The sequence below is a fragment of the Cricetulus griseus genome (genome assembly GCF_003668045.3).
Source record: "Cricetulus griseus strain 17A/GY chromosome 1 unlocalized genomic scaffold, alternate assembly CriGri-PICRH-1.0 chr1_0, whole genome shotgun sequence".
Lineage (NCBI taxonomy): Eukaryota > Metazoa > Chordata > Mammalia > Rodentia > Cricetidae > Cricetulus > Cricetulus griseus.
Window position 1 is genome coordinate 16,694,820 of NW_023276806.1, and position 13,700 is coordinate 16,708,519.

Genomic DNA, 13,700 nt, shown 5'->3' on the forward strand with positions numbered 1-13,700 from the left:
TGAAGCAAAATCATAAATCACCAGATTGGAAACTTAAGAAGACAAAACAAAATGCTGGGTTCTGCAAACAGCTAAATAAAACTCCTGACAGGGTAACCATGAACGATAAAACAGTCCCCAGTGCAGGGCAAGTCTGCTCTCTTGTTTCATTTCATTTGGGCTTTGGGGTTTGGAGATGGTTGCTTCTTGCTGTGGTGGTTTTTGTTTTGGTATAGGGTCTCATTACACTGCCCAGGCCACCCATATATTTGCACCAATTCTTCATTCTCCAGGTATTGGGATTGTAGTGATGAACCACCACTACAGGCCAGATGTCAACTTCTGTGAGACAATAAAAAGCAGTTACAAAAAGCCCTCACCAGGCCTCATTGTCCCTGGGGATCAAGAAGGTGTTGGGACAAGGGTGCTGGTGGGGGACAGGTGAGGAGGAAGGGGGAGGGAACTGAGATTGACATGTAAAAGAAGCTTGTTTCTAATTTAAATTAAAAAAGGCTTCACCAGCATCATTGTTAAAGAGACAATAAATGTTTGCCCCTGCATTCAAAGAAAAATCCTTGGGCTTCCATTCTCACCACTCACATTCAACCTGACACTGCATACTAAAGCATTTGGGCCAGAAATTATAAAACAAAGCTTTCTCTGTTTGCAGACAACATGACACTGCAAATCCCAGAGAATCTACAAAACTATTCTCACAACTAATAATTTATTTACCCAAATATGTGAATCCAGATTTGTTGAGAAAGTCTGTCTCAAAAACTAAGGTGGGTAGTTGCTATTGACTGTAGATTTATGCAGTGGGAGTTGAGCACATACATCAGGGATCAATCCATTAGAGTTTTCTTATATCTTGAAAGATATACCTTATTCAGCAAGGCAATGGGTAATATTGTCACCATGGATACATATCTCAACGTTATCTGCAAGACAATAAGGAATACTGCCTTCTGAAAGTGACAGCTGCTTCCACTGCTGATTCTTGTGTGAAGATGTCTTTCCCTCACATTGCAGCTTGGGGATGCTTCCCACAGCACTGCAATGTGCTTATATTCTATGGATGGTGTGGAAGATGACTTTTCATTTAGTTATATAGTTTTGATGTATAGAATTTATACTAGGACAAGCTTTATGACTGGATCTATTTGTCCCACAAGGACTATGGACTTATAACCATCTGTTTTGTTCTTTTGATCAGAAAAATCCACACAATTATTTTACTTTCACCTTAGAGCAAGTCAAACTATACCAAAGGCTTTTTAAATAGAAAACCTTACAGCTTAACAAGATCAGAGTCATGGATGTCTGCCGAGGTAACTAAGAAAATCATGCTAAATTTTCATTTGCCAGCCTAGCAATAGTTCTGTGTCTTACGATTATCACTGGGCACTGCACCCAACCTGTATGGTCTCGGTTTTGCTCCCATGGCCTTAGACCCTTGTGCTGTCATGGTAAATGGCTCAGCTCCTTACTGCTTCCTCTAGGAATGTGCTTTTGACCAATGAGAGAAACTGCTTTATAACTTCAATGCTCCTGATGGAGAAAACCTTTTAGAGTAGAAAAGGCAGCTAGAAGAAGAAGCATGGAGGAGTTAGAAGTAGGACAGGATTATTAGAGTAGAAACAGCATAATAAAGAGCACATGAAACAAGAGCATGAGCCTCAGATTGTTCGTGAAATTACTATAGAAATCTTTACCTCCTTCACTCTTAAGAAGCCCTTCACCTTTGGAACCCTGGGTAGGGGTTAGAGCAGTTCTCATAGCGTTTACAGGTAGCAATAAAGAAATAGATGCACATTGTTGACCTCTGGCCTCCTTATGCACACATACACATGCTCACAGGAAATACATAGATCACACATTATACACACACTCACACACACACACTCACACACACACACACACACTCACACACACACACACACACACACACACACACACACACACACACACACACCTCACCATCTTATCTTGGTCAACAAATACAATCCAAACATCAACTATTTCTATATGCAAACAACAACCAGAAACGAACATTTACTAAATAATAAGTAAAGAAAAAAGTGTAATAGCCGCAACTCTAACAACACTTACTGGATGTTTATGTTAAAACCTATCTAAGAACAGAGATTTGCATAATAACTCATGATCCATGACTATCAGAATACACTTGAAGGGAATCCAGAGGCCCAAGCATTGCACAAATAACACTGGCAGACCTTGCCTTCTCCCCATCCCCTCTGGTTTGCTAAAAACATTAAGATAACATCGCTAAAGCCAGCCCCCAAGGTCTATTCCCTTATTTGGCCACTTCCTCTTCCTGAGGATGATTACCAAATCCACCTATCAAAGTATTGAATTCCAGGAATGAAAAACCTACTTATGCTCATCTAATTTACATGCCCAATCAAAGTTATACACTTATTTTTAGCATAGGGTTTCACTTTTACCTTATAAGCTCCATTTGATAATGGGACATGTCTGTCTCTTTATCCATAGGCTATTAATTTTCATAATCATCCTCCCCCAATAAATATCCCTGACCTGTCTAGGTTGACACTTTTCTCTGCTTTCCCTGTTTTTCCCCCTTCTCCTTAGTCTTCTATCTCCTGTTTTTGTCTCTTATTCCCTGCCCTTTTATTCTTTAGAGAAATAAATCTTTGTGCTGAGAACTTGGATCTTGAATCTAGTTTGAAGTCCCAACAATTCTAATGCATAATTGTTACTGAGCATTCAGTCTCAGGGAAGGTGATTCAGACCCTCTTTCTATAGTTAGTACTTCCTAGGGTGGTGATACAACAGTAACAACAGTGTGTGCCCCACATTGGGCATTATGCCAGTGAACACAAAATTAGCTCTTGCCGTGTTTATCAGCTATGGATTCCAATAGAAAGGAAAGAAATGTGGCCACAAATTCACAAGGTAAAACATTTTCCTGCCATTCATATACATTCTCCAGGGCCTCACCCAATGTAGAGGAAGGCACAGAAGAAAGGTGGCCTAGAAGAAATTACAGTTATTCTCCCGCATTTCATTACACAGATCTTCCCAACTTAGGTCAGAAACAGTCTTTCTGAAGAGTTAGGTAAGATCACATAGCCAACCACAATTCCCTAAACTAGAAGGATTATTGATTAAGATCTCTTGGTTAAACACCAACAAGAAGTGGGAAGTAGGCACCAGACAGATGCCTCAGTAGTTAAGAGTACTGGGTCCTCTTCCAGGAAACCTTGGTTTGATTCGAAGCTTCTGTGTTGTGGCTTACAACCACCCCTAACTTCAGTTTCCAGATAATTCGGTATCTTCTTTTGATACCCAGTGGGAACCTTACATTTACCTTACCGGCGTCCACCCTTGACCAGCAAGAACGACGCCACACCGAGGAATCTTCTTCAACACAGTTTAATCGGGAACCTCTTTGCTTTTACAGTGTATAATGGCGACGGCCCCGGGTCGAGGGAGACGGGCCTGATATAGTCTACATCTACCAATCACCTAACCCTACGTGGTGCGCCAGGATTGGTTGTCTCCAAGCAGAATTAAGAGGATACATGACCTTTACCATATTTGGAGTTGTTTACCACAGAGAGCGCTCGCCGTCGGGCTGGCAGAGGGCGGAAACCAGCGCATCTTTTGGGTGCGGTATATTGCAGTTCCCTACAGTTCCCCCTTTTTGTTTTAATATTATAGGAGTAGCAGTATCTATCTGTTGTCAGATTTCAGTCATCTCTGTCTTAGTTTCAAACCCAGTGTCCCTATCTTACCCATCAAAGAGTCACTGTGTCACCTTCACAGGCTCATGTCTTAGGTTGAAGGGAACACATGTATGCTTATTGGCTCAGCAAGAGGGTAGGTGCCCGTCATTTAGCATGACTGATTCAGATACGCATCACTCACTCAGCAAGGGTGAGACAGACATCTATTTGTCTGTCAGCATGGATAACCATGCTTGAGGGGACTGTCCTGCTTCCACAGCAGCAAAGGCCTGTACCAACATGGCAGCTTGGGATTTTTGCGACTTCCTAATCCTGCATAGGCACCACAGGCAAACAAAAATGGCTAACAACATCATGGAAAACATAACCCCTATTCCAGCCCATTCCTTAACTAAACTAAAGGCTTGCTTAAGGGTAGTTAAGAGGGTATTAACAGTGGGCAGGGTGTCTGTCAGGTTCTCGAACTGTTGACTCCAATTTCCCTGAAGGTAGGCACTCAGCTGCCAACTCAGGTTGCTGTTCTCCATGAAATTATTGGCCATCCTGGAGGTGATACACAAAGAAGAAAAGGAATGAATGCATCCTATGGAAGTTAAGGTTACTAAATCATCCACCTGTTCCTGCAACAGGTCCACTCTTTGGTTCACAGTTAGAATGCCAGCTTTTAAGTGGCCATCAATAGATCTCAAGGTAGTTAATGTTGTAGCTGTTTTTTCCACAATGTCATTGACTGTCTCAGCTGATTGGACCTGAGCAGCCATGGCAACTTCGGCAGTCGTAGCCGCTGCTGCAGAAAGGGTAATGGCAGTAACCAATGCTGCAGTTATGCCAAAATCCCGTTTGGTTCTGATGATTTCCGTAATGGGAAACGTTCCTGTATCCACTTTGACCGGAATAGGAACATACATAGGAATCCTCATCACTACTGCTGTATTAGCAGAACCATTCCAACATTGATTAGTAATGCAGGAGACATCAGTCGAATTGCACGAGATCACTTCTTTGGTAGCATCAGTAGCATTAGAGAGCAGAAAGAAAAAAGGAGCTTTAAAGCATACCGGGCTAGCTGGAACCGTGAGATTATTCAAAGTTTTATGTATTGATAGATTCTTAAGAGAAGGTCCCTTCTCATCCCTTGTACCAGAAATATTAAGAAGTCTTATGCAGAGATTCTGGAGAACTGAAAAGGTTCAAGGGAAGTAAATGCTCCACGCTCATTGGAGAGTACCCATTGAAACCATGGCCAGGTATTTTTACTGCCTGTTCTTTGGGAACCTCCTTGAGTTAGGTTATACTGGTACTTGCCAAGAGGAGGAGTAAATTCAAAACCTGGAGCTATCTGTTTAAGTTTGTGGTCTGGACTCTGACAAGGTGTCCAATGAGGAGGATAGCTCGATTGGGTGCACAATAAGGCAAGACTTGTCGAGCAGTGGAGTTCTCTTGACTAAAGCGTGAATTTGAGGGTCAGAACCCCTCCATCAGCATCAGAAATGTAGTGATATTTACATCTTTGGTCCCATTTGTACCAGTGCCAGAGCCAGAACTAGCGCCTGTACCAAACTGAGTCAGGGCTTCGGTGAGCATAGCACTCAAGATCTGGTTAAATTAGTAAGGGGATCAAGCCAATTGCCAACAGAACCATTTTTCAACCAAATGCATGGGTTAGAATTATTAATAAGGGAGAAGCATAATGCTCCATGGAGAGAAATATTAGTGGCTGAATACTGGGCAGTGTCAGGGTCTAAATTGACACAAGGCAAGCCCAAATCACAACTAGTAGAAAAGAAAACAGGCAAAACTTTAGATGTGCTATGAACAGGCAAGGGAATTGGCCACGCTTTCGCTATGGCCCACAGGATTTGTTCTCTGGCCTGGATCAGCCACGGTGTTGTCAAGGTCAGCAGCAGGATTAATATCGGAGGCTTCATCTTGTTTGTTGCACCTCCTCATTAGTCTCTCTGGAAGCCACACTGGGTCTTGCTGATCCTGAGGGAAAACACAAACAGAACCTCTCGCCCATGCTAACACCGGGTCCGGTCCATGACATAGACCCGTAAGGATATCTTTCCATTTTACGTAGCCCTTCTGAGCAGGTGCCTGAGTCTGGTGCCTATCGGCAGCAGAAAGGCCTTGAGAATCCAAATTTAAAAAATTCAGAGTAAAGAGAGCCAAGGATAGTTGTTCCTTTGGTGTTCTACCATGGCCTATTCCCTTTTTGTTTTAATAAACATTCTTTCAATGTGCGATGGGCTCTTTCAACTATTCCTTGTCCTTGGGGATTATAAGGCAGGCCATGGTTTAATTGGACTTCCATCTGTTTACAGAAGGAGGTAAAAGATTGAGCTGTATAAGCAGGACCATTGTCAGTCTTTAATTGCTGAGGTTTTCCCCAGGCAGCCCACACCTCAAGGCAATGTCCAATGATATTGTGAGCCTTTTCCCCACTCATAGGGGTGGCATGGATGATGCCTGAACAGGTATCCACAGACACATGGATATATTTAATAGTCCCAAATCCTGAAAAATGAGTTACATCCATTTGCCAGATCTTCAAGGGCAATAACCCTCTAGGATTGACCCCCCAGGCTAGGGGGGTGCAAGAAGGTTATACACTGTTGACAATTCAATACTATCTGTCTAGCTTCTGCTCGAGATAGCTGAAACCTTTGTTGTAAAGTTTTTGGAGATACATGGAATTGTTTGTGAAATTGCTGTGCTGGCTCCATAGAGGAAGCGGAAAAATACATATTCCCCTCTAGTACAGAGATCTACGATCTCATTGCCTTTTGATAGAGGTCCAGGCAAGTTGGTATGAGCCCTAATATGTTGTATAAAAAATTTCTGAATGTGATGCCAGATCAACTTTTGCAACTCCTGTAAGAGTTTGCAAACTGTACTGTTAGGTTTGATAGGTCCTGCAACCTCCAGGGCCTTAACAGCATTCACAACATATGCCGAATCAGAAATCAGATTAAAGGAGAACGGGCAATTTCTAAACACTTCAAGAACAATTTTACATTCAATAATCTGGGGGGAGCCAGGCTGATATTGAAATTGCACTGGATCCTGATGCTCTATCATATAGGCTCCATAGCCCGTCTTGGATCCATCAGTGAAAATGTTTGTGGCTCCAGCAATAGGAGCTGCTGCAGTCATTTTAGGAAAAATGACTTGATGTTCTTTAAAAAATGACATTAGAGGGTGTTTTGGATAATGATTATCTATTTCTCCTGAAAATCCACATCGAAGAATGGCCCAATCATCCACAGTTCCACAAAATATCTTAACTTGTTGAGCAATATATGGGATTATGATCTTAATTGGTAGTCTCCCAAAATATTGAATGCATTGCTGTATCCCATTTTGAGCCAAATCAGCAACCACTGAAGGATAGTATTCAATAGTTTTTCCTGGGGAGGATTTAGAATAAATCCATAGTAATGGACCATCTTGCCACAGCAAAGCTGTAGGCTGGGAGAATGTTGGAAGCACACACAAAAGAATATCCATATTTTCTATTAGCCGTTTAAGGCTGGCATTTTGTAATTCTGTCTCCACTTTCTTTAAAGCTTGTCTGGCTTCAGCGGTTAATTGCTTAGGTGAATCTAATGCTGAATCACCATTAAGAATATTATACAATGGTTTTAACTCATAATTAGGTAATTTTAAATAACACCTTATCCAATTTATATCTCCCAACAACTTCTGAAAATCATTAAGAGTTTTTAAATTAACTTTTCTAATCTCTATCTTTTGTGGAATAATTGTATGAGGGAGAATCTTAGCCCCTAGATAGTTAACAACAGTGTCCTTTTGTACCTTTTCTGAGGCTATGACTAAATTATGCATCTCAAGCAATTTTACCAATTTTGTATATGCCTTATTGAGCATTTTATCATCCTTAGCAGCCAATAAAATATCATCCATATAATGAACACATCTAATCTTTGGAAAGTCCACTCTCAAAGGAGAAATTGCTTCTGCTACAAACAACTGACACATAGTAGGACTATTGGCCATCCCCTGTGGCAACACTATCCATTCATATCTTAGATCAGGTTGTTCATGATTACAAGAGGGCAGCGTAAATGCAAAACGCCCTGAATCCTTGGCACACAAAGGTATGGAAAAGAAACAATCTTTAATATCTATAGAGATGATAGGCCATGATGCAGGGAAAGAAGTTAAAAGTGGAAGGCCACGTTGTGCAGGGCCCATAATTTGCATCTGCTGATTAATAGCTCTAAGATCATGAAGCAGTCTCCATTTACCAGATTTTTTCTTAATGACAAAAATTGGAGTATTCCATGGAGATACAGAGGCTTTTATATGCCCCAGATCCAACTGCTCCTGCACTAGAGTCTTAGCAGCTTCTAGTTTTTCAGAGGAAAGTGGCCAATGAGGAACCCATACCGGCTCCTCTGTTTTCCAGGTAATAGGAATACCTCCCTCAGTGGCCCCTAGGAAAAACCCAGACCTAGATTCTTTGGTGTTGGTTGTGGGATAATAGGACTGGTACGACCCTGCAGATGTTTCCCGAGGCCTCGGCCTGGGACGTATCCCATTCGTTTCATGATATCTTGAGATGTTTCTGAGTATTCATTTGTGAGTTTAAAACCCATATCCTTTAACAAATCTCTTCCCCATAGTGAAATTGGAAAGTCTAACACATAAGGTTGCATGGTCCCTGAATGTCTTTCCTGATCTTTCCAAGGCAATTGTCTAGCACTCATATCAGGAGCCTTAGCATAACCCAAACCTTGTAAAGTTTGAGAAGAGACCTGTATAGGACAGCCAGAGGGCCAATCTTTAGTGGCAATGATGCTCTTATCAGCTCCAGAATCTAGTAAGCTTAAAATTTTCTTACTATTCACTATTAACTCAAGGGTTGGACGTTGATCAAGATCTAAAGCTAGGAAAGTTAAGTTTGATCCAGTGGAACCAAAGTTCCCCTCTCCTCTCTCTCTGGCTTGTGCTGGAAACTTGTCATGCAAACTTGGCAAAAGTAGTAGCTGTGCTATCCTGTCTCCAGGAGAAATGGCTGTAATCCCTCTAGGAGATTCTACCATGATCTTTACTACACCCATGTAATCAGGATCTATAACTCCAGGATGTACTCGTAAACCTTTCAATGCTGCAGATGATCTTCCTTTAAGCAAGCCTACTGTGCCAGGCTCAAGGGGTCCCTTAAAATCAGTGTCAACAAGCAGGACCCCCATTCTGGGAGTTAATATGAGTCTGGTGGTGGAGCGTAAGTCCAGCCCCGCGGAGCCTGTAGTGGCTCTCCTTGGTCCCTCGGATGATGAAGAGAGGGCCAGGTTACGGGACTCTGCTCCTGGTTCTGATCCTCCATGGCCCCATATATTTGTGGGCCCTGGGGTCGTGGGCCCCTTCGTCCATTTTTTGGACGGGCTCCTCCATACCCCTGAACAAGAGGCTGTCCACTGATGTCTTTTACTGATCTACAATCCTTAGCCCAATGATTTCCTTTTCTACATCTAGGACATAAGCCAGGTTGCTTAGGGCGCGGAGCAGAGTTATTGACCTTAGTGTTTTCTCCCTCGGGGCATTGCTTTCTCAAATGCCCTTGCTTGCCACATTTAAAGCAAGCTCCTGAACCTCCACCTTTCTTAGTTAATTGCATCACAGCAGCTGCTAGGCCAGCATTAGTCAGTGGACCCCCTAACTCCCTACAGACTTTCATCCAGACTTCAAGGCCTTTACCCTTATATGGAGTTATTGCAGCCCTACACTCCTTTGTACACTGTTCATAAATCAGCTGTTTGATCAAAGGCATAGCAGCATCTGGATCCCCAAACACTCTTCCTACAGCTTCTACCATTCTTGCCACAAAGTCTGAAAAGGGTTCCATAGGACCTTGTAATATATTTGTAAGATTTCCACTGACCTCACCTTTGTTAGGCAGAGACCTCCAAGCCCTAATGGCTATTTGATTAATCTGATCATACACTTGAGGAGGATATCCTGTTTGTTGTTGTGCAAAACGTCCTTGACCAAGAAGCATGTCTACATCCCAGTATTGATCACCAGCCACGCGATTAATCGCATCTTGATCATTGGCAAACTCAATTTGGAAAGCTCTCCAATCCAAATATTGTCCTGGTGATAAGCAAGCTCTTACCAAATTTGTCCAATCACTGGGTGTCATACAGAAGCAACTGAGTGCTTCTACCTGGGCAATTGTAAAAGCTGCCATCACCCCATAGGTGCATACCGATTCTGCCAGACCTTTGACTATTTTAAAGTCTATTGGTTCATGATATCTCTGTTGGTTACCATCTGTAAAAACTGGATAAGCCAGTGGTTGAGTAACCCGAAGCTCACTGCGAACCGTACGCCACACTTCCGGACAGAAGGTGGAGCAACCAGGACCTCCTACTTCTACTTTCGAGCAGTAGGGGGGAGGAGCAGTAGGGCGGTGCCCTTGCTTTACAGTCGCCATTTTAGGACGCTGTTTTTCTGATACTTTTAATGAATGTTTTTCCATGAGCTCAATAATCTCTTCCTCCTCTTCCTCCATGATGTCCTCATCCTCACATATATCCTGCTCTGATTCTGAATCCTCTCCTGGTTCTTTTAACTCCTTCCTCAACCTTCCTAGAGAAGGATAGACTCACTTCTTATCCCCTTTCGGTTTCTCCTTTATTCTCTCACTTTCTGACTGTTCTGATCTTTCTTCTTGGAGCATTTCAAGGGCAGCCTGCCCATTTGCTATAGCTTTCTTATTTCCACCTTTGTCCTCTAGACAGCTGGCACCAGACGCCAAACTGGGCGAACACTCGGCTTCAACGTTCCTTGCTCCCAGGCAAAATCCAGGTCTTTCCCTAATTTATCCCAACTATCCACCATGAGATTGCCCGAGGCAGCGAACCAGGGTGCAATGGTGTCGCATTCATTCAGGAACCTCTGTAACGTGGCTTTAGTTAACCTTAAATTTTTAGAATGAAGCAGCTCTTGAAGAGCCAGAAAAATTGGATGTGATTGTGACGATCCCATTGTGCTTTTGTCTTAGTTACTTGCGCTCCGAAGGTGTGCAAGTCGGGTAACACCACCAGAAAACAAAAGCCCACACTGCGATGTTAAAAGCAGCCAAATCACCACTATAATAGCGGGGTCCATTCACTTACTCTCACTCTGCAAGTTAAAGCAGAAGCGAGGTTTTTTACTTTTGGTTCGCTTTTGTCGCGAACAGTGTTGCTCCTTTCTGGAGACTTTACTGCCTCTTTCCCGAGGGCTTTGGTGCTCCTTTACCAGCGACCTATCTCCTCTTTCCCGAGGACCTTGGTGCTCCTTTACCAGAGACCTATCTCCGCATTCACCGCGGACTTTATGGTTCCACTTACCTTGGGAATTTACCGGCGCCACCGACTGTGAGAAGTTCTGATTCCCCGAACGGGCCACCACTTCTTGACCAGCAAGAACGACGCCACACCGAGGAATCTTCTTAAAGATTAATTAAACACAGTTTAATCGGGAACCTCTTTGCTTTTACAGTGTATAATGGCGACGGCCCCGGGTCGAGGGAGATGGGCCTGATATAGTCTACATCTACCAATCACCTAACCCTACGTGGTGCGCCAGGATTGGTTGTCTCCAAGCAGAATTAAGAGGATACATGACCTTTCCCAAATTAGGAGTTGTTTACCACAGAGAGCGCTCGCCGTCGGGCTGGCAGAGGGCGGAAACCTGCGCCATCTTTTGGGTTCGGTATTCTGCAGCTCCCTACATACATACATACATACATACATACATACATACATACATACATATGTGCATGCAGTGCACATAAAATGTGTTTATTATTTTTTAAAAGAAATGAGAAGCAGCTTACAGCTTAAGCATGAATAAAGATAACAAACAAATTTTCACAGAAAACCAAATTCCCTAGAAAGAGAGGGAGTCTCTTTTTTGATTCAAGAAGAGCTGGTTAATCACTAATACAAGATATTGACACATCTACTTAGTATGTCTTAACCACATTTCCTGACCTGACCATTGGAGAAAAAGAAACAAAAAGGGAGAAACGCTAAATAAGAATCAAGAGATAAGTAGTATGAAAACCTATGAAATCTGTCCAAACATATGTTTAGTGATGTCTCCTACTCAACACCATTACCTGATTTAAAGTCCAACTAGATATGTGAAACTCAGGTAAAAAGTGTGTCATCTGGTGGCTGTACTGTCCACACTACATGTGAATGCTCAGTTGATGGTGCATGACCCCCTAGAGCAGAACATGCATCTGACTGATCCTGTCAATTTTGCTGTTGTTTTCACCATTGCACCACTGGAGCCTCAAAGGCTTCATGCCACATAGTAATTGCTACATGCAAAACTTTAGACATGATATCACATAGTAATCTTTTATCCTCCTGACTCCATTTCCGATGCTTCTCCCTCAATGTTTCCTGCTGGATTACTGCACATCGCAAGAGGATTTAGGATGTATATTTGTATTCTTTCTTCCCCTCCACTGCAATCAAAGCATTTCATCATTATCCATCCAAGAGAACCTGAATTGCCTTATGTTACAAACACTGCTTCAGGACCCAAGTAGGAAGGAGCCTGTAACTTGGATTTGGAGCACTGTAAATGCCAGAAGGCCATTGCACAGTATGAAAGACAGAGGAGACTTGCAATGCTCTAAGTAATGTTTTATTATGCATTGGTGCAATGTCTGGATTTTTATGTATCTGTTTGTGGAATCCAGTATTTTTCTCTCTTCTTAAGGTTCAGTGCAGTGAAGTATGTTTTTGCTTGAGCAATTTTTTTTCCTTAGGGTGAGTCTCTCCTGGCATAAGTAAATTGTTTTGGTGCATTCCTAGATTTTGTTGGTGAATATTTTGTCATGGATTTTTGAATCTAAGTTCATGAAGGATGTTGATTTGTGGTTCCTCTGATTTGTATTGCTTTTCTCTAGTTCTGGTATAAGACAATGCCGCTCTCATAGAATGTTTTAGGAAATGATTCCTCTTGAATTTTCTGAAAGAAATTGTAGAATTTATGTTATTTATTCTTTGCATGTGTAGTATGGAATCCATCTGGGTTGGAGAAGTAGCTTTTAGACTTTTTAATACTCTTAGTCTAATTTCTAGAGTGGTTGTGATTCATGTGACCTCTTTTTTGAAAGGAATATGACAGTTAACTGAATATCAACCTGACAAAATCTCCATTCACCCAGGAGACACACCCTAGGCATGTGTGTGAGGGAGTTTCTACAGTGGGTTAATGGAGGTGGCCTACCCTTACTGTGGATACATACTTCCAAGATCTGGAGTTTCTGACTGAATAAAAGGAGATACAGATTGAACAATCCCATTCATTTCTCTGTCACCCTACTCTGGATACAACATGACCAGTCTCTCCCACTCCTGCTGTCTTGATATCTCCTCCATTATAAACCCTTCCTTCCTTAAGTTGCTTTTGAAGGGTATTTGGTTGTAGCACCACAGAAGTAATAAATATATGCAGCTTTATTGTTTTGTGTTTTTTTGAAAAGCTAGTTGATTTAACTGAATTGATAACATCAAACAGTAGAGTTGATAGAATTCTTAGTTAAAAGTGTTCTTTGCTGTTCATATATTGATTTTATAATTTTCATTGCATATACTCATTATACATTATATATAATATATATTCATATACTCATATCTTGTATGGTTAGCATACTCTCATATCCCCTAGACTTCTCTTAATGCCTCCCCTTCAGTTAGGCCCCATTGTTTCTCTAGATATTAGTTCCCATTTTTTCACTTTGGCTTTCATGTCATTTATACATAATAGTTTTATGTCTCCATAAGGAGTCAGGAGGTATATATTAAAGGAAACACAGTCTTTCTCAGACTGATTTAATTTGCTTACCATGATCATCTCTCATCATATTCACTTCAGGCAAGCAGCGTGACTCCATTCTCAATTCCTCTACACTTACTTTTGAGACAGGGTCTCTCAGAAAACCCAGAACCC